At 41.1% G+C, this 22,184-nt stretch overlaps 1 non-coding gene across 1 annotated transcript; it reads left to right on the forward strand.

Annotated features, from left to right (window-relative positions):
• Positions 1–3,977: 3,977 nt before the first annotated feature.
• Positions 3,978–4,061, forward strand: Trnas-gga (transfer RNA serine (anticodon GGA)). Its single transcript is given in 2 exon segments — positions 3,978–4,017; positions 4,027–4,061. It is a non-coding gene; the product is annotated as a tRNA-Ser (tRNA).
• Positions 4,062–22,184: the final 18,123 nt, after the last annotated feature.

Consider the following 22,184-nt stretch of genomic DNA (forward strand, 5'->3'; position numbering starts at 1 on the left):
CTACTGTGTACTTCAACTCAGGAGTGCATAAGAATAATCTATGTACACAATCTGCGTACAAACAATAATCTGCTGCTGCTGGACTCTGCTCTGCTGCGAGACTGGGGATCTACTCTGCCGCATCTCGAACTCTTCGATCATCTTCTTTCTCTGTTTTCCTACGGTCCACCATACAACGCTGTGTTGCAAAAGTACAGTCCAAGAAACTTATTCCTCTTGCTAAGTCCTGTATTTGATACTACCAGACAATTTTAGCTACAAAGCTCTCTTTGCCTACGGTAATCTGCACGTTGTATCTTCCTTCCATCACCATCACCTTTAATTTTGCTTCAAAGATATCAGAATCTCCATGACCAAGTGCTGTATCTTACTCATCTCATGTCCCAACAAATCAACAACGGCAAATCCACCGTTTTTTGTCTCCCTAGATCTTGAGAAGGCTTATAACCGTGTATGGCATCCGGGCTCCTCTTTATGCTCCAGATCTATTGTCTTCCCATAAATTATGTCTTCCTCGTCGCCTCTTTTCTCTCTAACCACCCGTCTTATGTCATCATCAACAACACCAACTCCTGCATCCTCCATCCCCCGCAGGTGCGCACCAACGTTCTATCCCCTCGCCTCTCCTGGATGTCCTCTTCAGTGCCGATGTCCCAAAGCACCGTCCTCCTGTTCATAGCACCCCGATGACACCGACTTCCTTGCCCTCTGACCTACCCTCCAGAAATCCCAAAGATCCGTTCAGCTCCATCTCAAACGGTTCACCTCCTATTGTAACCAAAGACACCCCAAAATCAACCGTACCATACTCAGGCAATAATTACAGGCCGAATCACTCGCAGCTTCCGCTTCCATGATTTTTATCTTACCAATAACGACCGTCCTATCCAGTTAATTAACACACTAAAATATCTTCGACAAAAACCTGATCTCCGACAAACATGGAAGCCTCATCTTCTAACCATTCAACATGATAGGTGTTATGTATAATTTTGGTACATGAATTTTTTGTATCTGAATCGATTGTGAGCGAGCAGCGATGTTGTTAGCTGTATTGCTGAAGTATCTTTGAGCTGCGCGAGGGCGCAGTGATGCCGGTAATGTTTAGTTTTGGTAGAGACAAAGTCCAGCTGTGTTAGAGTTAGGCTGATAATGTTAAGAGTGTTAGTGAGGAAGCTAAGGCAATATTATGATTCAAATTTAATGTCTCAGTTTATCATTTTGTTCAGTCGACATGCTTATGAAACTGATTTGTGAAGGAAGAAATCTAATGGAATGTCAGGTAAATACAACAATGATGTTTTTTTTCACTATTGTTGCGCCATCGGACTAACTTGGTTATTGTACTGAAAGTTGTTAGATTTGAGAGATAGGAAAGTGTATTGCTTATATGTTGAAAAGTTCATTAAACCTAAAATCTGCCTTGAGCACTTTTTCTCAGTATACCAAGAAAACATAGTGTTGTCATTTTTTGCCCATATTTCATTTTCTGGCCAACCTTTTTCTTACAATTCTTTTTAATGGATCACCCAACCAAGTATGTTCGACAAACTGTTCGATCTGTATTTGACAGAGAACTCATTGCACCTCTCGAGCGTTTCTGTGTAAATACAGTAATTTGCAGCTTTAGCATAGCGGTGCGCAAGACAGAGCAGTACTGCAACGCGTCATCCAGATTTGCGCAGAACAGAGGTAAGGAGAGAATATTATGATTTTTTTAATTTATTCAATCAGGGCCAACGTCTGTTATTCAGAGACATTTCTTATGATCAAATTCTGCAAAGCTAAGTACTCTAGGTTTCATGTCCAAGTTAACAATTCAGGCAGTTTATACTATTCAAAATTCTTACAGTCACATTGCTAACTTTTACAGTATGAAATAGTTCCCTTTTCATTTCGACAATTAATTACTTTTACGTTGCAGCTTGGCTTTCACATTACGACAGTTTATTTATTCAAATGTTCAAATGTGTGTGAAATCTTATGGGACTTAACTGCTAAGGTCATCAGTCCCTAAGCTTACACACTTCTTAACCTAAATTATTCTAAGGACAAACGCACACACCCATGCCCGAGGGAGGACTCGAACCTCTGCCGGGACCAGCCGCACAGTCCACGACTGCAGCGCCTTAGACCGCTCGGCTAATCCCGCGCGGCGTTTATTTATTATTACAGAGAGTACTTCAGATATATTTTTATTTATTTAGATAACCTTCAGTAATATTTTTCTTTATTTAGATAACTTTCAAACATACAGCCCACAGTAGACTAAAACTACTAACCTGTCGAAGATGTGGGTTGCACCCTTCCACAAATCTTTTTAGCTATAAATTCCTGATCCGACCCATGCTCTGCTATGCAAATGTGGCATGAACTTTCGCTCCTCCCTCATTTTATAACGCCCTACAGATACTCGAAAGCCCTACACTCCGACTAGCATTTCAGATCCGCTTATCCTCCCCCAGCCGCATCCTCTACCAACTTATAAAATTCCCCAACTTACTCTTCCAGTCTGAACAGTTCTGAATTGTCTACGTTACCCGTAAACTCGATACTACTCACCCCCTAGTTTTCGAGCAGATCATTGATCCAGGTACTCTGCCGCGCCTCTACCACCAAATTCCCCCCAACACTCCCTCCACACCCTCCACATCCTCTCATTACGACACTTTAATCGCCTTCCCGTAACCGACCGTGCAATATCCCCTGATATATACCCGTTCTATCAGAACTAGGCGATTCCTACCGTTTTTCAGGGCTCCCTTCCCTCCAGTCCTCTCCACCCACTTCCTAAGTCTTGGTTCGAAACCGCAGCACTCTACACTCTCGCCTATCCCTTCCCCAAACACCCACCCACACAATCCTTTCCCGTCACCAAATCAACCTTTTGTAATTTTACCTATGCAACTGACGATCTGTCTGTTCATTGTACAAAACATTTAATTTTTTTCGACCACCATGTCCAGATTTTATATTATGTTTATAGTCTCATGTGGGTGAAGAGCGGCAAGTGTATCCGCTGACAGTCCCACACCCTGCACATATGGGGCGGAGTGAATAAAATAACTGAAAAAGAATTAGCAAATTCCTTCACTTCGTGTTATCATAATCAAAGTGACGCGTTTCGGAAGAGCAATTCTTCACATTCAGTCAGAATACCGCAAAATTTTCAGAGACAATGAGTTTTCCCTACCCATATTCCCAAATGATACACTGAATGCATCAATGAATACGGCATAGAGCGAGGACTGTTTCAAATACAATGCGGTGAGACGTAGCGCTGCTGTATGAAATACACTTTACTCCAAATTGTTGTAAGGTGTACCTCTCCTTCCACCTTTAAGAATATTTTCGAATGCGGCAAAATAGAACCTCATCATTACCTTAACAGTGGCAGGTTACAGAGTAGGCGAACTTTCCGTGGGAACAGGTAGGCCAATAAATTTAATTACCATTAAAGTTCATGCCCACTGTAAGGCACAGCGATTGTCAGAGTGCTTTTGTGAAAATGATATCACATCAGTTCAGAGACTTAATGTCACGAGAATATTTCAGTAAAATGCTATCTCGTGAATTTTTAAGCAGTTTTTTTTCAGAAAGTGAGATGCGTTAACTTTTGCGTTCTTTTGCTCTATATTACAAAATCAGTTCTGGTGCAGTAAATGTTTACAAGTCTACGATACAGATTAATGATATTCAGAGGCAAGATTTTAATATGAGTCATCCGTTTTCAGTCAGATGGTTTTCAGTCAGATGGCAATAGTACATTTCGTTGGAAACGAAATGCTCTCTCGGAGGCAAATTGTTTGATGCACTGACTGGTCTGGATTCCGCATCGTGTGGTGTGAGCTCAACATATTTTCCCTTCGATATTAAAATTTACAAAGCCCTGTTGCCGTGCATTAGTATTTATATATTTCGATATAAAAATAAGTTTTATACATCCCTGACACCAACCAGACACTTACAAACAGCCGGCCGGTGTGGCCGAGTGGTTCTAGGCGCTTTAGTCTGGAACCACGCGACAACTACGGTCGCAGGTTCGAATCCTGCCTCCGGCAGAGATGTGTGTGATGTCCTTGGGTTGATTAGGTTTAAGTAGTTCTAAGTCCTAGGGGACTGATTACCTCAAATGTTGAGTCCCATAGTGCTCAGAGCCATTTGAACCATTTTATGAATTTACAAACAAGACTTCAGAAGTTTAATGTTAAACTTACAAATTAAGTGCGGTGAGTTAATTTTTAATACAAAATTGATAAGTCTTTCGTGTCCACTTGTTGACAAACAGCCTGTTGGCTTCTGTCTCGGGTTCTTCGGCCGACGTTCGTAACAAATTATCAGACTGCCACAGGCGTCCTTAAAATACAAACGATTGAAATATTTTAGCTGTATAATTTTATCAAAGTCGCTTGAGAATTTTTTTCATACAGGTAGTAAAGCGTTTCATATTTTCAAAGTACATTTGATCTGCTTTATGAAACGGTCCTGATTAAACTACCTACCACTTTAATACGCTGAGATAGTGAAGACAGTTCTCAAAAATTTTAATAAATTTGAGACTCTTTAACGAAAGCCATTAGAATTCCCACAGCAACCAACTAAGATAACGAAACCCAAAACGCTCGCTTTACTGTCTATAATACACCAGTAGCAAGAGTTCAATGCACTGTCTAGTATAATTAGTACACTAGTGTCCACCGAGATCACAGTTAAACAATCGTAATTAGACCTATCTCACAAGGAACCCCTAGAGTGCGAGTCCGCAAAAGGCCAATGATGTTTACGGCATTCGACGCCCCACAAATTGTTTACGATGCAGCCACAATATTGGCTGCTAATGGCAAGAGTTGGCAGAACTGGAGGTATACAGTGGTGAGTACACCGTGAGGCTAGGGAGCGTAGTTGAACTGTTAGTCTGCAAGTAACACGGAACTATGCTAGTGGTGTTGATACAAAGCAGAGCAATGGCAACGACAAACAAAACAAACATTGCATTATATCTACAACTGCACTTGCCGAAGTTGACATTTCATCAGAGGAGAACCATTTCATAGAGTGAGTAGGAAGTGACACAAAAAAAATAGTAGCGTTTGTGTGCGGACAATGACGACGTACTTACTTAGCAACTGAAAAGTGATAATGAAACACTTTTCGAACCAAGTAGTTCAGCATCCTTGTCGGGTAGGGAGCCACAAGTCTCATCTCCAGTGAATCGTAGTAAAGGATAATCGTCGTCCAGGGATCGGGTGCTAAACATAAATACGTACATGGAAGATCGTTCGTAGCATAGTGAAAAATAATATGAACAGACTTCGAATAAGTCCGCAGCAACATGACCGTGTAGTGCATAAGAAAACTTAGGGGTATTCAAGGGAATACAAGACGAAATTGTTACAGAAGCAATTTACAGGATGTACGTGATAGTATCCTACTACGTTATAAACATCAAATTGCAGTGATTTCAAGGGAAGCAGTGGATGATTGCATGTCTTCAGAATTGGAAGACATAAGCTTACGAAATTTCGAACAAAACGTCAACTTGACGATGTACAGCAAACTGCGAAATCGCCCAGAAGATTTTTAGATTAGATAAAAAAAACTTAACGCATCGTTCAGTAAGGAAATTGTTTTCAGCGCTGACTAATCAGGATTTGAAAAGGATATGCATGTGAAATGAAGCCTGGAAATTAGAGGTACCAAGAGAGTTGTATCAACATCAACTAACATCAATCCCTTAATGCATTTGTATTCAACTACGCAGACTGTTAATTTGGATGGGAAACTGGCTGGAGAATTTGGAGGTGCTGTGTCCCCTACGATTCCTTCTCGTGTGTGTGATCTTGTAAGAGCTAGGGAATATTTACAGCCGACCGGGGTGGCCGAGCGGTTCTAGGCGCTACAGTCTGGAACCGCGCGACCGCTACGGTCGCAGGTTCGAATCCTGCCTCGGGCATGGATGTGTGTGATGTCCTTAGGTTAGTTAGGTTTAAGTAGTTCTAAGTCTAGGGGACTCATGGCCTCAGAAGTTAAGTCCCATAGTGCTCAGAGCCATTTGAACCATTTTTTGAATATTTACATCACAACAAGCAAGAGTGGGGAAATGGGCGTAAGGGAACTACAACTATGGTACATGCCCTGGTTATGTCCGATATCTGGTCAAAGTAACTTGCTTTTGATTCAGTTCTTGTCTGCGCATAAAAATCAGACTTCTTTAGAGCAAACGATTCATTTTGAAAAGTGGGACATAGTAGTTCATACCACCTGAGGTACCACCTCGGGCCCCTGGACAAATTCGGTCTCTGGATGTTTGTTTCTTCGTGCCTATGAAACATATTATCACACTATCAGCAGCTACACCTTAAAGGATAGCCAGTTTCACGATAAGCTCTGACAGACTGCTTCGCATTAGTTTGCATGGGATCGTATTTCATCAGTTCTCATCTCGCCGTTACACGAATATGATTCCATATGCATTCTTTAAGAGTGGATACGTAACCGAACATCCTATACGGTTTATTAAGTCTCAAGCACTTCGCCTTCGATCTTGACGGCGCGAATCTTTGTGTTAACGGTGGCGTGCTATTTCCCATTCAATGTTCATCATACAAGTTTTGAACGTTTCTTGAATGTCTAAGATGTCTATTTTGTGACGTGTAGTACACACATTCCCTAGAGGGTTGATCTCTACACCTCCCGGACACTCATTTTCTGTCGCCCTCCTGATGGACATGGTGAGTCATCAGCAGCTAATATTTTTCCTGTCATAATTGTTAACACAACACTTTCAAATGAGTCTTACTAAAGACTGAACTTGCGACCTCGCACTCAAGGGGTTCCTTGTCATTGTTCCGCACCACTTTAGCCTGATTCAGCCTAACACAAGATACTTCAATGCTGTGTAAATATACTCATATAATCGCCTTGTAGCTAGTTTTCCTTCCACGTCGGCCTGAGGTGAGCATAGCAAAAAACTCATACATCCTTATTCTCACAGCATATATAGGCCTACTAGCTGAGAAACAATACCGAGATATTTATTTATAGTTATGAACGAGACTTTATTTTTTACTTATTAAGTTCCTTTGTGTACAGCATTGGAAGCAGTATTCTTGAGGACACGAACAAAGAGCTTGTTTCTTTCACTGCCATGGCAGAAAGCCACATAGGGCTGGCTGCACGAAAATCAACTAAGATCCACGCCCGAAACACATGTGTCAAGTGTTGTGCTTTTTTATGGTCGTGGCATAGCGTAAGTACTCTTGGAATTGCACATGTGTAAACATGAAACAGTAAATTGTTACGGAAAAGTGGGATTGGTGATATAAAAACTCGTTCGCATGCACCACTTCCTGTCAAAAATTTCCGCTCTGATGACGTTACGTTGAAGAGAAGTAGCCTTAAGCCTTCGACAGTGAAGGATTCTGAAGAACAAGATGATGCATGGCGCTGCTCCTCAGAGTTGTATTAAGCCTCGCTGTCAGAAGGAGTCTCCAAGGAGCGTGTTGAAGCCTGATGTTCTTGGGCCACAGGACGTCTCGCTTCATGATTTTCATTGGCTACTTCTTTTAGTTGTTCTGATGTATTCAGGAAGACTCCACCATTTTTAGGCATTTTTATTCTTAAGCAAAACGAAATCAAAATGTAATGAGTAGGCACAACCCAAAACAAACGTAATAAATTCGTTTTTTTAGCAAAGAATATGAATTAAATCCAACAAGAGAAACAAAGTAATGTCGTTATGTTTTTAATACACAAAGCGAAGTCGGTAAATCCATATACCCCCCAACTGTCACTAACTTAAACTTCCGAAAATAAGTCTCACTAACAGCGACACCTACTGATACTCTGGTGTACTACCATATGTCGTGCTGTTTAAACATCCGAACTACTAAGCTGAGTAGACGATTTTACATAAAAAATTTAGTTAAGATACATTTTATTGTTCAGATTTTGATGAAATCAAGCCCATATGTTTCCCAAAGCTAGGCCCAAGTTACCTGTGAGGCCTCATGAAAATTCGCATAGTTGTTTTGAAGATTAATGTGTCCAAAGAGACAAACGCGAGAGTTTTAGATGAATTTTTTCTTCATGACCCAATTTCTATGAAGTTAAGCCTGTGCATTGTCCCAATCTATGTTATATCTCTAAGGATTATATATACAGAGTGAGTCACCTAACTTGACCGCTGGATATATTTCGTAAACCACTTCAAATACTGACAAACCGATTCCGCATACCGAACGTGAGGAGAAGAGCTAGTGTAATTTTTTAATACAAACCATACAAAAATGCACAGAAGTATGTTTTTTAACACAAACCTACGTTTTTTTAAATGGAACCACGTTAGTTTTGTTAGCACATCAGAACATATAAACAAATACGTAATCAGTGCCGTTTGTTGCATTGTAAAATGTTAATTACATCCGGAGATATTGTAACCTAAAGTTGACGCTTGAAACCTCCGACGTTCAGTTGCGTGTTGTAACAAACACGGGCCACGGTCGGCGAGCAGCATCTGCAGGGACATGTTTACGATGACGACCGTGTTTACGAGTGTGGCTGTAATGCACTGTTGTGGTTTGGTCTAGCTGTCGCAGTGTCCGCATGTAGCGCTTGCTGCTATTGTTAATCTGCATTCGTCTCCGCATGCAGACCAACTGTAGTACACCGTGTTACCAGAGTCTGTGATAGTGTAGTGTTGTAGGAACTGTGATCATGGTGTATTCGAACTCTGAAAAGGCGGAGATGATACTCATCTATGGCGAGTGTCGACGAAATGCAGCTGAAGCCTGCAGGGTGTATGCAGAACGGTACCCGGACAGAGAGCATCCAACGTGCCGCTCATTGCAAAACATCTACCGCCAACTGTATGCAACAGGTATGGTCGTATCATGCAAACGGGTCCGAAGCAGGCCCGTCACAGGAGAAACGGGTGCAGTTGGTGTGGTAGCTGCTGTTGCCATGAACCCACACATGAGTACACGGGACATTGCGAGAGCCGGTGGACTGAGTCAAAGTAGTGTCATGCGCATACTGCATCGTCACCGCTTTCACCCGTTTCATGTGTCGCTACATCAGCAATTACATGGTGATGACTTTAATCATCGAGTGCAATTCTGTCAATGGGCATTAACAGAGAACGCGTTGCAGTTCTACCTGTTTACCGATGAAGCAGGTTTCACAAACCAGGTGCAGTGAATCTACGGAACATCTCTGGACTTCTTTCTGTGGGGTAGGTTAAAGGAGAATGTGTACCGTGATGTGCCTACAACCCCAGAGGATATGAAACAACGTATTGTGGCAGCCTGCGGCGACATTACACCAGATGTACTGCGGCGTGTACGACATTCATTACGCCAGAGATTGCAGTTGTGTGCAGCAAATGATGGCCACCACATTGAACATCTATTGGCCAGACATGTCGGGACACACTCTATTCCACTCCGTAATTGAAAACGGAAACCACGTTCGTACGTGTACCTCACCCCTCATGGTAATGTACATGTGCGTCAGTGAAAAAGACTAATAAAAAGGTGCTAGCATGTGGACGTAATGTGCTGTTCCAGTCTCTTCTGTACCTTAGGTCCATCACCGTTCCATTTGGATCCCTACGTAATTCGGTGCTCTCCGACATACACGATCAAACAGCGGAGGAGTGATACTCAAGCGTCAACTTTAGGTTACAATGTCTCCGGATGTAATTAACGTTTTACAATGCAACAAACGGCACTGATTACGTATTTGTTTATATGTTCAGATGTACTAACAAAACTAGCGGGGTTCCATTTAAAAAAACGTAGGTTTGTGTTAAAAAACATACTTCCGTGCATTTTTTTATGATTTGTATTAACCTATTACACTAGCCCCTCTCCTCACGTTCGGTCTGTGGAATCGATTCGTCAGTATTTGATGTGGTTTACGAAATACATCCAGCGGTAATGTTAGGTGACTCAACTATATATATATATATATATATATATATATATATATATATATATATATATATATATATATATATATATATATACCAGGAGTACAAGTACATGTCCTTCAGTGATCTTCAGTGATGAGTCCCACTTTGAACCGAGTGTCGATGACCAGCAAAGACGTCTATTCGCATTATAGGCAGGGCTATCCAATCATCTCGTGATTTTTACAATCTAACGTGTCAATTAGACATAATTTCGTTTTCTTTAACAATAAAAATGCCTAAAATTGTAGTCTCTCTGAATACATCAGAACAACTAAGAGACTAGAGACTGTGTGGTCTCAAGTAGCCAATGAAAGCGAGACGTCCTGCGAACAGAGAACATCAGGCTTTAACTCGCTCGTTAGAGACTCCTGCTGAGAGCGAGGCTTGATGTGTACATACAAACAGATGATTATAATTTCAGAAAAGCTTCATGAGTATTCAAACTGTACAAGCTGAGCAAACAGTTTCAGTAATGCGTTGGTCCACCTCTCGCCCTTTTGCAAGCAGTTATTTCGCTTGTCATTGAAAGAGTTACTAGACGTCCTTTTGAGACCGTGCGCAAATTTTATTTAATTAGAGCGTCAAAATCTTGAGATGGTTGGAGGGCCTCACCTATAACGTGGACGGACACGTCTTCGTTGGCCATCAGCGCTCGGTTTGAAGCTGTGGCATACCACCATGACTGTCGCTCGCTATTCGGCCTAATAAACGCGAGTGATGGTCTGGGATGCAATTTATTTCGTGGCAGGAACCATTAGCTTGTCATCCCCGGCACCCTTACAGCATAGCCATACGTCGACGATATTCTACACCCCGTCCTTTCGTGACAATCCATCCTGCGCTTATATTTCAGCAAGATAATGGCCGCCCGCATGCGGCGAAAGTTTCCACTGCTTGTCTTCGTGATTGCCAAAACCTATCTTGGCCATCAAGGTCACCGGATCTCTCCCCAGTCGAGAAAGTTTGTAGGATTATGTGCAGTGCCCTCCGACCAGCTTTGCAGCAAATGGACAGAATTTGGCACCAAATCCCTCAGAATGACGTCCACCTGCTCTATCAGTTATCTCATATCGAATAACTGCTTGCTTAGGGACACAAGTGGAACAAGGAACTTCATATATGACACACGTACCATGACGGAATTATTCGAATGGGACGGAAATCGGTAGATGTGATGTACATGTAAAAGTAAATGATAACGGTTTCAGAAAAAATACATGGTTCTTTCAAGAGAAAGCATTTCACAAATTAAGCAAGTCAGTAGCTCCTTGTGCCATCTGTGGGCTATGCAAGCAGTCATTCGACTTGGAATTGATTGACAGAGTTGTTGTATGTCATCCTGAGGGATATTGTGCCACATTCTGTCCAATTGCTGCGTTGCATCGCCAAAATACCGAGCTGGCTGGAGGGCTCTGGCCATAATCTCGCCGCATGTAGGCGAGCATTATCTTGCTGAAAGTAAGCCCAGGATGGCTTGTCATGAAGGAACGGGGCGTAGTGTGTCGTCGACGTACGGCCGTGCTGTAAAGGTGCCGCGGATGACCAGCAATTGGTTCCTGCTATGAAGAGAAAACGCATCCCAGACGCGTCTTCGGCCTGGAATCAAATTAACGGGAGTAGAATTTTCTTCAGTGATGCGTCCTGATTCGAACTTAAGCGCCAATGACGAGTGAAGACGTCTCAGTCCGCATTGTAGGCGGTGCCCTCCAACTATCTCGAGATTTTGACACTCTAGCGTGTCAATTGGACAGAATTTGCGGACGTTCTCTGGAGGACATCTAGTGACTCTAACAATGCCAAGCCGAATAACTTCTTGCACAAGGGCGAGAGGTGGACCAACGCGTTATTGACATCTTTTGCTCAGTCTGTGAAGTTTGAATAGATGATGCAGGTTTTCTGAAATTATAACCTGCATGCGGCAAGGGTTTCTACTGGTTGTCTTAGTGCTTGCCAAACCCTACCAGGTGTCCCCAGCTGAGAACATTTGCAGCATTATGAGCAGGGCCCTGCAACCAGCTCGGTATTTTGACTATGTAATGCAGCAGTTTAACAGAATTTGACACGGTATCCCTCAGGATTACATCCAACAGCTTCGTCAGTCAGTACCAAGTCGAATAACTGTTCGCTTAGGGTCAGAGATGGAACAAGGACTACATAAATAACACACGTACCACGAAGGAATTCTCCGCAGGGGCCGGATATCTGCAGGTTGTAACGTTGCCTGGCAAACTCGCACTATTGATAAACTAAAATTTAATTGTACCATATACGCCGCTATGAAGCAATTTGTATATACTGTAATTATTTAAGAAAAAATTATTATTTAATTTTGTGTAAAGGACATTCGTTATTATTGTAATATTTTCTGTAGTAATATTCTCGATGTATTTAGGATGGTAATATTTCTATACTCATAATGTAATTGCGAAATGTGTCAATATCTGCGATAACAAAAATGTAAAATTCAGCCACAGAGGAAAATAATGTTGTAAGATTACAAAGAGATGTTAATGGTCAGCAGTAGTATAAAAGCACCACGTAGTGTGTATTCTTTGTCGTCTCCCTGTAGAGCTGAAGGTGAGAGCAAGCTGTGACGTAGCATTTTATCAATGGGTAGACTTTTTTTTGTCTGTATCTGGATTTAGCCGCCATTAGAGGAGAAATTACAAACTAATGTAAGTTGAATTAATGTTGTGGTCTAAATACAGTATAATTTATCAAAAGTGTGTATTATTAATGTAAGTTAGCTTGCCCATGTCATCTATAATATTTCTTTAAAGAATTTTCAGCATTTTTAGCGGTGTTGCTGGGCTGTGCCGCGACCGAACGATTTGCAGCGGCGGCACATTTAAAAAATTGTTCCGCTAAGAAAAATTAACCAAACCCGTAAATCGGGAGCAGATAAAAATTAGCATTGAATTAAGAAAATGTTTTTCTTTTACAGCGATCCTGAGACTGACGGAATTTATTACTAGTTTCACATTTGCGCATTCATAGGCGGATAGTTAACGTTGAAATTTAACAATTTTGGTTCTTTCAAATAACTTAAATGTATAGTGAAGTGTGTTTTATCAGTGATAATTAAACGTCGGCTTGGCAATATTTAACCATTTTCTGCTAATAGAGACAGTCTTGTGTTCCATAGCTAACGCCGGGAAAGAATTCAGTAAATATTAAAAAAAAAAAAAAAACCACTGCATTTAGAAAATGTGTGCCAAGGCCGGATTATGTAAAGGATTTAATTCTCAACTAAATATTCTTAATCAGTTAATATGAATTCACGTAATTTTAAATGTACTTAATTCTGAGTAAATGAATTTTTATTACCACACGTAAATAAGATGTTCTACAACAAAGTACGTACAGAAGGAAAGAAAGGCAAATTAACTAAAAAACAAATATTTAAAGAAAAGGTAACTGTTGATTATGATTATTTTCTTTTTCTTTTTAAATGAAATTTCATTAAATTGGCGCCCAACGTGGGGCACGAATATGCAGTGGCCACAAAATACCCATAAGATAACTAGGGAATTATTGTACTCGAACTTTGTTGGAGAACAATTAATAATTTTTTCATGTATTGTATGTATTGCCTAACCAATATTGTGTGGTAATACCTGTATATGATTTTTTGCATGAGAACACTATATACCCAGAGGCAAGCTGAAGAAGAGAGCTCATTACATCGAAAAATTAATTACCTACCACAATACCAGGGGGCAGCCGCACCCAAGATAGATCACCATAAGGTAAAGCTACAGTGTAGTTGTCCTGTGGGTAGTAAAGTAGCCTCAGTGCTGTGTTCTCGGATCATTAGTGGTGTGCTTGTTGATAGTGTTCTTTTTTAAAAATAACAGGACATTTGAGTAGTTAGTCATTGTAGTATATAATAAGTGTGTTTCAACAAATGACCATTTCTTGTGTGATTATGTCAGTGAAACCTGAGTGTTAGGATATTTAGTTCAGATGTTGTTTCTTTTGTTGACTATGGTTAGATTGCGAAGTCAGAAAGATATAAACATGGATAATGAACAACAGTTAGCAAGCAAGTAGTGATACCGAGTTAGAAAGTGAGGCACAAAGTAATGTTAGTGGCGTAGTTCAGGAAGTACAATGTGAGAATCTGGGGGCAGAAGGGCAAGAAATGTTGCCACTGCCAGCCAGTGATTCAGTTGATAGTAGAAATACTGTACCACCCACAAGCAGTAGACACGACCAGAGAGTGGTGAGGTGTCAGAAGTGCAATCATTGAGAGTTATGTTCTAGCGCATGCTCAATTTCCAAGCTGAATTTGCACGTATGCAAGCAGAACGCGATAGAGAACGTGATGCTAAACAAGCAAAGCGTGATCGACGCCTGCATGAGAGAGACTTGCAGTTAATGCAATCTTTGGAAGCTATGCAAAGTGAGATTGTTAGTTTGAGACAAAACTATGAAACCATACCCAAAGCGGTGCAAGAACTGAGCGAAAGAGTAGATAGTATCCAAGTGGCTAACGCCAGTATCGTAGATGAAATTAGTGTACTGGCTAACAGGATGGAACAATTAGAAATTGACAGAAGTCAAGTAATTGATCAGAAAATGTCCGAGCAAGTGCACAAAATTGAAAACGAATTTATAAAAAAAATAGACGACAAGGTGCACGCCGCGATTGAGGCCAAAGACGTGGGCTCCAATGCGGAAATGCAGGACCTAAAAAAGGCGGTGCACACTGACATTCCGCTGTGGCAGAGGAATGTCAACCGTCGTCTTGCGGAGCTGGAAAACAGCTTTCTGCACGGCGACGCACAGGCGTGTGTCACGCCAGCCAGATCCAACAATGATAGGCATATAAGTACAGCAGTGAAAAATTGCGACTGCGAGACAGAACGGGCAACCAATGTTTGCGAAACAAACAAATGTCACTCCAAAATAGTGATTGAAGGAAGCCTGATTAAAAACCGGCAGTTTCAGATCTTTACAACGGAGAAGAAATCTGTTCACCCTGTAGTGTTTATCAAGGGATTTAGAAACATTTTGCCTAGCGTTTGGAGTCATACACAGAAAATACAGTTCGTTATGTCTTACATACAAGGAGATGCTGCATTATGGGCAACCGAAGCAGCTGACAGTTGCGACACATATGAGCAATTTGAAAAGGCATTCTTGGCCAAATATTGGTCAACATGTATTCAGGAGAGATTACGGAAAGAGGTATATAATCCAGAGCCGTATTCTCCACGATTAGGCAATTTGCGAAAATATTTTGAGAAATACATTAATAAGACCCGTTACTGGGACGAGCAGATTTCATTCCGGGATTTGATCAGACTTTTGAAATCACACTTGCCGATACACGTAAAGGAAAAACTTATACACGTACCGGAGAACGACAAGGAACATTTCTTGTCTGTTCTGGACTCAACTGACCTGATTCAGGAGGATGTTAAGGCAGCCTCTGAATAGGCTAGAAGTAACGGAAACGGTTACAGAAATGGTCGAAATAACACACCTCCACCAAATAATTGAAACGGCGGAGGTAACAATAGGAGACAAGATTATGTACAAAACGGGAATAGACGTAGAGACCGGAACGGCAATAGTCCGCCGGTGAATAAAGACCGGAAAAGGAGGTCAGAGGACCGATGTGAAGCAGGCCCACCAAGCAATAGTAGATGGAAAAATGCCAGGAGGCCGTGGAACACTAATATCTATAACGATGCAAACCGAACTTGGCCACAGAACCAGAGGCCCAGTCCGGACCGACAAAACAGTGAAAGATATGAGAATAACCGACCGCCACCACAAAATGCGCCAATTGCACAACCGTGGCGGCTGACGCAACACAACTTACACATAGTGGAGGTCAGCGACACAGAGCAGCCACACCCATCCACCAGTAATAATCCAACAAACTAGATTCAGCCGAGATACGCTCTCCATCGTCGGCTGAGGTTTGGAGTGAGAGCAGCCCGACACAGAACAAAACATCGAGAATCTGTATCCTTAGGTATAATGACGGGGTACAGATGGGACATGAATTAATAACTGAACCATCCACGTGCATAAAGGAGCACAAAGACAAAGTACAAGCGATAATAGAGATCATAATTAACAATATTGATGTGCAAGCAATCGTAGATACAGGTGCTACTGTCAGTGTCATGAGTATGGACTTATTCAGAGTACTGAGAAAAGAAAAGCGTATGCTGACTTTTCCTGTGAACAATTGCAAAGTCACTGGAGCCATCAGTGCACAGCGACAAATAATTAAACTCCAAGTGCGGGTAGAGATGTATATAGGGGGAGAAGCCATAGCGTGCTCATTCCTGGTAGTAAAGGGTTTAAAGGTAGCCTGCATTTTGAGGGTAGATTTTTTGAGAGAAAGGGACGCAGTAATCGACGCGGGTAGGAGGATAGAATTGTCCATGCTCAGATCTGAAGAGGTACCTGTGCCTAATTGTAATGCTGTTAACATACAATGTAGGAATCAGTGGATACTACATTTAGACAATCATTCTCTAGGACAAAGTCTCTATTATCCAGACGTACAAAGTGATCAATTAAAAGCAAATGTGGACGCACTTGTGAACAAAGTATCACAGTCCGAAAATTTGAACTCAGTGCAACAGCAGAATGTGGTACAGTTATTATCTAACTATGCAGATGTATTTTCAGAACGACCAGGAATTGTTAAGGGGTATCAATACAATATCGAGGTGAAGCCTCACAAAACCTACTGTCAAGCCACATACTCCATTCCTTGGTCCAAGAAGGAAATAGTAGCTAAAGAAATTAGAAAACTGATAGAGTGGGGAATAATAGAACCGTCTTTGTCCCCTTATAGTAGTCCTTTGGTGGCGGTAGCAAAAGCAGACGGACAGGTACGGCTAGTATTAGATGCGAGATACATAAATGAAATTATTGTACCTGTCAGGACTCATCCGGAAAACTTAGATGAGAAAATTCAAAAATTCTAAGGAGTGCAATATTTGACATCTGTTGATATGAAAAGTTCATTCTGGCAAATCCTGCTCACACCCGAGTCGAGAAAATATACTGCATTTATATTTTTGGGAAGGAGCTACCAATTTAAGGTACTACCTTTTGGCCTAAATGTAAGTGCAGGAGTTTTCATAACAGCCCTCGACGCGGTTTTAGGTCCGGATTTGCTTCAAAGGGTAACAATGTATGTAGACGATCTGGTGATTGCTACTGCCACCTGGGAGGAGCACGTAGAACTACTGGGTAGAGTCTTAGAAAGGTTTAAGCAAGCGGGAGTAACAGCGAATCTTGAGAAATCCAAATTTGAACGTAATCAGATTAAATTTCTAGGTCACATAATAACACCACAAGGCATCAAACCTGACAGCAAAAACTTGACGCAATTCGTGGGTTTCCTAGCCCGAGAACTAAGAGACAACTCAAACCGTTTATAGGTCTTGCATCTTTTTTTAGACTGTTTGTTCCAAATCAATTAATGAATAACGAGTCGTTATTGAGCCTGTTGCGTAAATATGCGCACTGGGTGTGGACAGAAGAATGTCAACGCGCATTTGACGCTATCAAAAACGACTTGGTGAATGCAAACATACTGCGACACCCAGACATGACAAGAGATTTTTACATAGCGACAGATTCGTGTTCATACGGTCTGGGCGCTTCTTTGTTTCAGTGGGACAGGAGCAACGACCCCACAACAATCAATGTAATCGGATTTGCCAGCCGCACACTAAACAGCTGTGAGAGAGCATATTCCGCTACCGAGTTAGAGGCTCTTGCAGTGGTTTGGGCGGTAAAGAAATTCAATTATTACATCTATGGCAAAGAAATCAAAGTATTCAGTGACCACCAGGCTCTGAGCTATTTAATGTCCTCCAAATTATACCATACCCGCTTGCTAAGATGGAGGTTAGCATTGCAGGAATATAAAATTAAGATTATTTACCTAAAAGGACAAGATAATGTTGTAGCTGACGCCTTGTCGAGGCTCCCACTAGGGCAATCCTCAGTGTCAAAGATTTTGGAACAATCGGAGGAATATCGAATACTCTTAGTACAAGATAAGGTACATAGGAGGGACTTTTTACATATGTGTAAGAATATGTCTATATTGCAGGAAACTGATCCGATTTGGCGAGATGTCATTAGCAAAATTAAAGAAGGAACCAATCTTAAAAGTGTTCAGAATTTCAAAGTAGTAGATAATATTCTGTATTATAAAACAGGTGTGTCAAATGACCATGGAGTCGTGTGTATACCGCAACAGGCTATCCCAGCTGTAGTGCGGGACACGCATTTAGCATGGGGTCACGCTGGGATAGGCAAAACAATAAGGATTTTATCCAGATACTGTTACTTTAAGGGAATAAGCCAGCAGACTCGCACCATTATCAGGACTTATCCTCTGTGCCAAAAAGCTAAGCTTCAAAATAAGTCCACAAGGTTTGAACTGCATCCTATAGTGCCTCAGCGGCCACTGCAGTTAGTATCTATAGACATAGCAGGACCCTACCCTCGAGCCAGGGGTGGATTAAAGTACATTTTAGCGGTATATGACCTTTTCTCTAAATACTTAAAAATATACTGCCTTAAATCAGCCACCGCTCGTGGAATAGTTAAATGGTTAGGGAAAGAATATTTTACACAGGTGGGTAAGCCTGAAGCGATAATATCGGATAATGCTTCCTATTTTACAGGTCATACCCGGAAGAACTATTTACATGAACAAGATATAAAGCACATACTAATATCCCGTTTTCACCCACAAGCAAGTTTAGTAGAGAGAACATTTGGAGAGTTAAATAAATTTTTCAGGTTATACATTGCATGTAAGCACACAAGATGACCAGATCTGATAGCTAAGTTTTTGGAAATTCACAACGCAACCCCGCATGCTTCTACGGGGTATCCACCAAACGACATTATAATGAATAATAATAGAGTTCTTAATGAGTGGCTGGCACCTTTGCCTAAGGTCCCAGTCATTCCTGAGCCTAAGGAAGAGAAGATAAGGAAAGCAGGGTGCAACCTTACCAGGTGCGCTCAGAAAAGGAAAGAAAAATATAATCGACATGTGACGAATAATCAAAAACTTAGTGTTGGGGACTTGGTGCTCTTACGCAATCATCCTAAGTCCTCGGCATCCTTGAAACATAATAGCAAGTGGCAATTGGTGTACACTGGACCTTTTAGAATAGTAAGTGTGCCACATGAGTGTAGCTATCTCTTAGCAGATCCCCATTCAGGAGGAACATTTTAGTAGTGATTAGTTTGTGTACTGCATAATATTCTATATGTGTGTCAAACTTGGAATATTTCTTGGTACAATCTTTTCTATTATAGATATATATGTATATATGTGTAGCTGTCAGATTGACAGATTCGAACCCAGAATAATATCGATAATATGAGACCCTGAGAACTTTATTTTCAAACCAGTGTTATCAAAGAGAATAATGCACCCAGTAGTGACCCGAGGGCACCACGGGAGGCAAACTTATTGCAAATTTAAGTAGCGCAAGGTTACGCACAAAGAAGCTTCAATTGAAGCATGTTGTAAGTAGGCTGTTTGTGTTTTCTCTATGTAAGTAGGCTGTTTATGTTTTCTTATTGGCAACGTTACGTAGCGCTCAATATGAAAATCACTGGCTGTACTGTGTGCAGTCTGTGGCTAGTTTGCATTGTTGTCTGCCATTGTAGTGTTGGGCAGGCAGCGGCAGCTGGATGTGAACAGCGCGTAGCGTTGCGCAGTTGGAGGTGAGCCGCCAGCAGTGGTGGATGTGGGGAGAGAGATGGCGGAGTTTTGAAATTTGTCATGAACTGCTATATTTGTATATGATGATATCAAGGTAAATACATTGTTTGTTCTCTATTAATATCTTTCATTTGCTAACTATCCCTATCAGTAGTTAGTGCCTTCAGTAGTTTGAATCTTTTATTTAGCTGGCAGTAGTGGCACTCGCTGTATTGCAGTAGCTTGAGCAGCGAAGATTTTTGTGAGGTAAGTGATTTGTGAAAGGTATAGTTTAATGTTAGTCAGGGCCATTCTTTTGTAGGGAATTTTGAAAGTCAGATTGCGTTGCGCTAACAAAATATTGTGTGTCAGTTTAAGCACAGTCATATATAATTGTTCAAAGGGGACGTTTCATATGTCGACCCTTAGCCCAGGATACCTCACGGGAATATTCTGATTTTTTTCTTGTAGTTTGTGTAATTAGTGTAGCTATTGTTTATTGCTAGCGCGTAATTGTAGAGAAAATCTCCTTTGTAGTTGCAGTCTTTCATTGTTGTACAGTAAAACAGTTGTGGCATGCATGTAGATTTGCACCAAGTATTTCGCAGCTGCGCTGGCAATTAAGTAGACATTATTTCCATTGCTATGTTATTTTATTTTGCTCTTCAAATTGCGCTTTTCTGTGTTATCGTGTGAAATACTGTGACAATAATGGCGTGTGAAAAACGTAATACTAGGCTCCAAAGTAAACTGAGAAATGACAGTGAAGACGAAGACAGTGTGTTAGCGCCGCAGAGTAATGAATTAACTAATGTTCAAAGTAGTAATTTGGTAATTGCGCATAGGGAAATGGAGCGGGCGGCAAACAATGGTGTAGACAGTGAAACAGGTAGTGAACAGGGAAGCGTTATCGATCGATTGGTCGGCAACAGCTCGCCTCAGGAATCGGGAATGACAGAACACAATATTGCAAATACTGCAGACTCAGGTTTTGGGTTCTCACCGTTTTCTCAAATGAGCCAAGACACATTTTCCGCTTGTCAAAATGTGAATGTTGCCGGTGCAACTTCACTGCCGAAAAGCACTGAGGAACATGTTTCAGACACCAGTGCATTGTTATTACAATTAATGCAACAAATGGGACAAAAGCTTGAAAAGTTAGACACAATGGAACAACACCAGAGACAAACACAGCAACAGTTAGACACAGTGGAACAAAATCTCAAAAAGTTAGACACAATGGAACAACACCAGAGACAAACACAGCAACAGTTAGATACAATGGAACAAAATCAGAGACAAACAAAGCAACAGCTTCAAAAGTTAGACTCATTGGAACAAACTCTTGAACAAACGCGTGAAGATTTAACTACTGAGTTACATAACATTGAATCGAAATGTCAAAAAGTCTGTAATGACGTAAAAACTCAAATTTGTGAGCATTTTCAACCTATTTTTTCGCGGCATGAAAATTCATTACAGAATCACGAAGCAGCCATAAAAGAACTGCAAATTATTGTTCATGAAAATCATGAGACCTTGCAAGCTAAATTTGACTCAGTTGCATCTACCGATTCGGTTACGCAACTTGCAAAAACTCAGGAAAACTTTAAGGACACAGTAGATACTCTGAAACTTGGTTCAGAAAAACACACTGAGGAAATAAGTACACTATCGGAGAAAGTAGCCGAACTTTTGGATCAGTTCACTAATTTATCTACGAAGGTAGATGATAATCTGATTGACGCAAGACCGGTAGTCTTTAATGACACAGAAGAGTACGAACAAATTAGGAAATTCAAACAAAATCAGAATCAAATTAATACGCAACACCAAAGAGAAATCCGGGAAGTACAAGATCAGCTGACTCAGGTAATACAAGAATTACGTATTTCAGAGGCCACTCGCGCTCCAATACGGGAAGAGGGACTTAGAAACACGGAAAAGCCGCAAAATAATAACACAGGGCATTTCGGAGGTTATGAAAGAAATTGACAATGTGCACCGAATTTTGAGATGGAACGGCCGACACGACGTAACAATGACCGATATGCGACTCGCCGACATGATGACTTTGACTATAAGCTGTTCATTACTACACGTAAATTCAAAACATTTAAAAATTCTGGCAACGACATTCATCCACAAGCATGGCTCCATCAATTCTCTTATTGTTTTCCTCCCAACTGGTCATTGGAGCACAGATTAGAATTTATGTGTGGCTACTTAGAGAATGAACCAGCTGTAAGAATGCGATCGGTAATTCACGATTGCCACAGTGAAGGAGAGTTTTACCATGCCTTCCTCTCAGCATATTGGTCTCCAGCCACACAAGACCGAGTAAAACATGGCATCATAATGATGAAACATTTCGAACAATCTGAATTTTCCAGTCTTGTGAAATATTTTGAAGATATGTTGCATAAGAATCAGTATCTTTCAAACCCATACAGCCCCTCAGAACTTATCCGCATTTGCTTAATCAAATTGCCTGAA

The sequence above is a fragment of the Schistocerca serialis genome, chromosome 2, assembly GCF_023864345.2.
Source record: "Schistocerca serialis cubense isolate TAMUIC-IGC-003099 chromosome 2, iqSchSeri2.2, whole genome shotgun sequence".
Lineage (NCBI taxonomy): Eukaryota > Metazoa > Arthropoda > Insecta > Orthoptera > Acrididae > Schistocerca > Schistocerca serialis.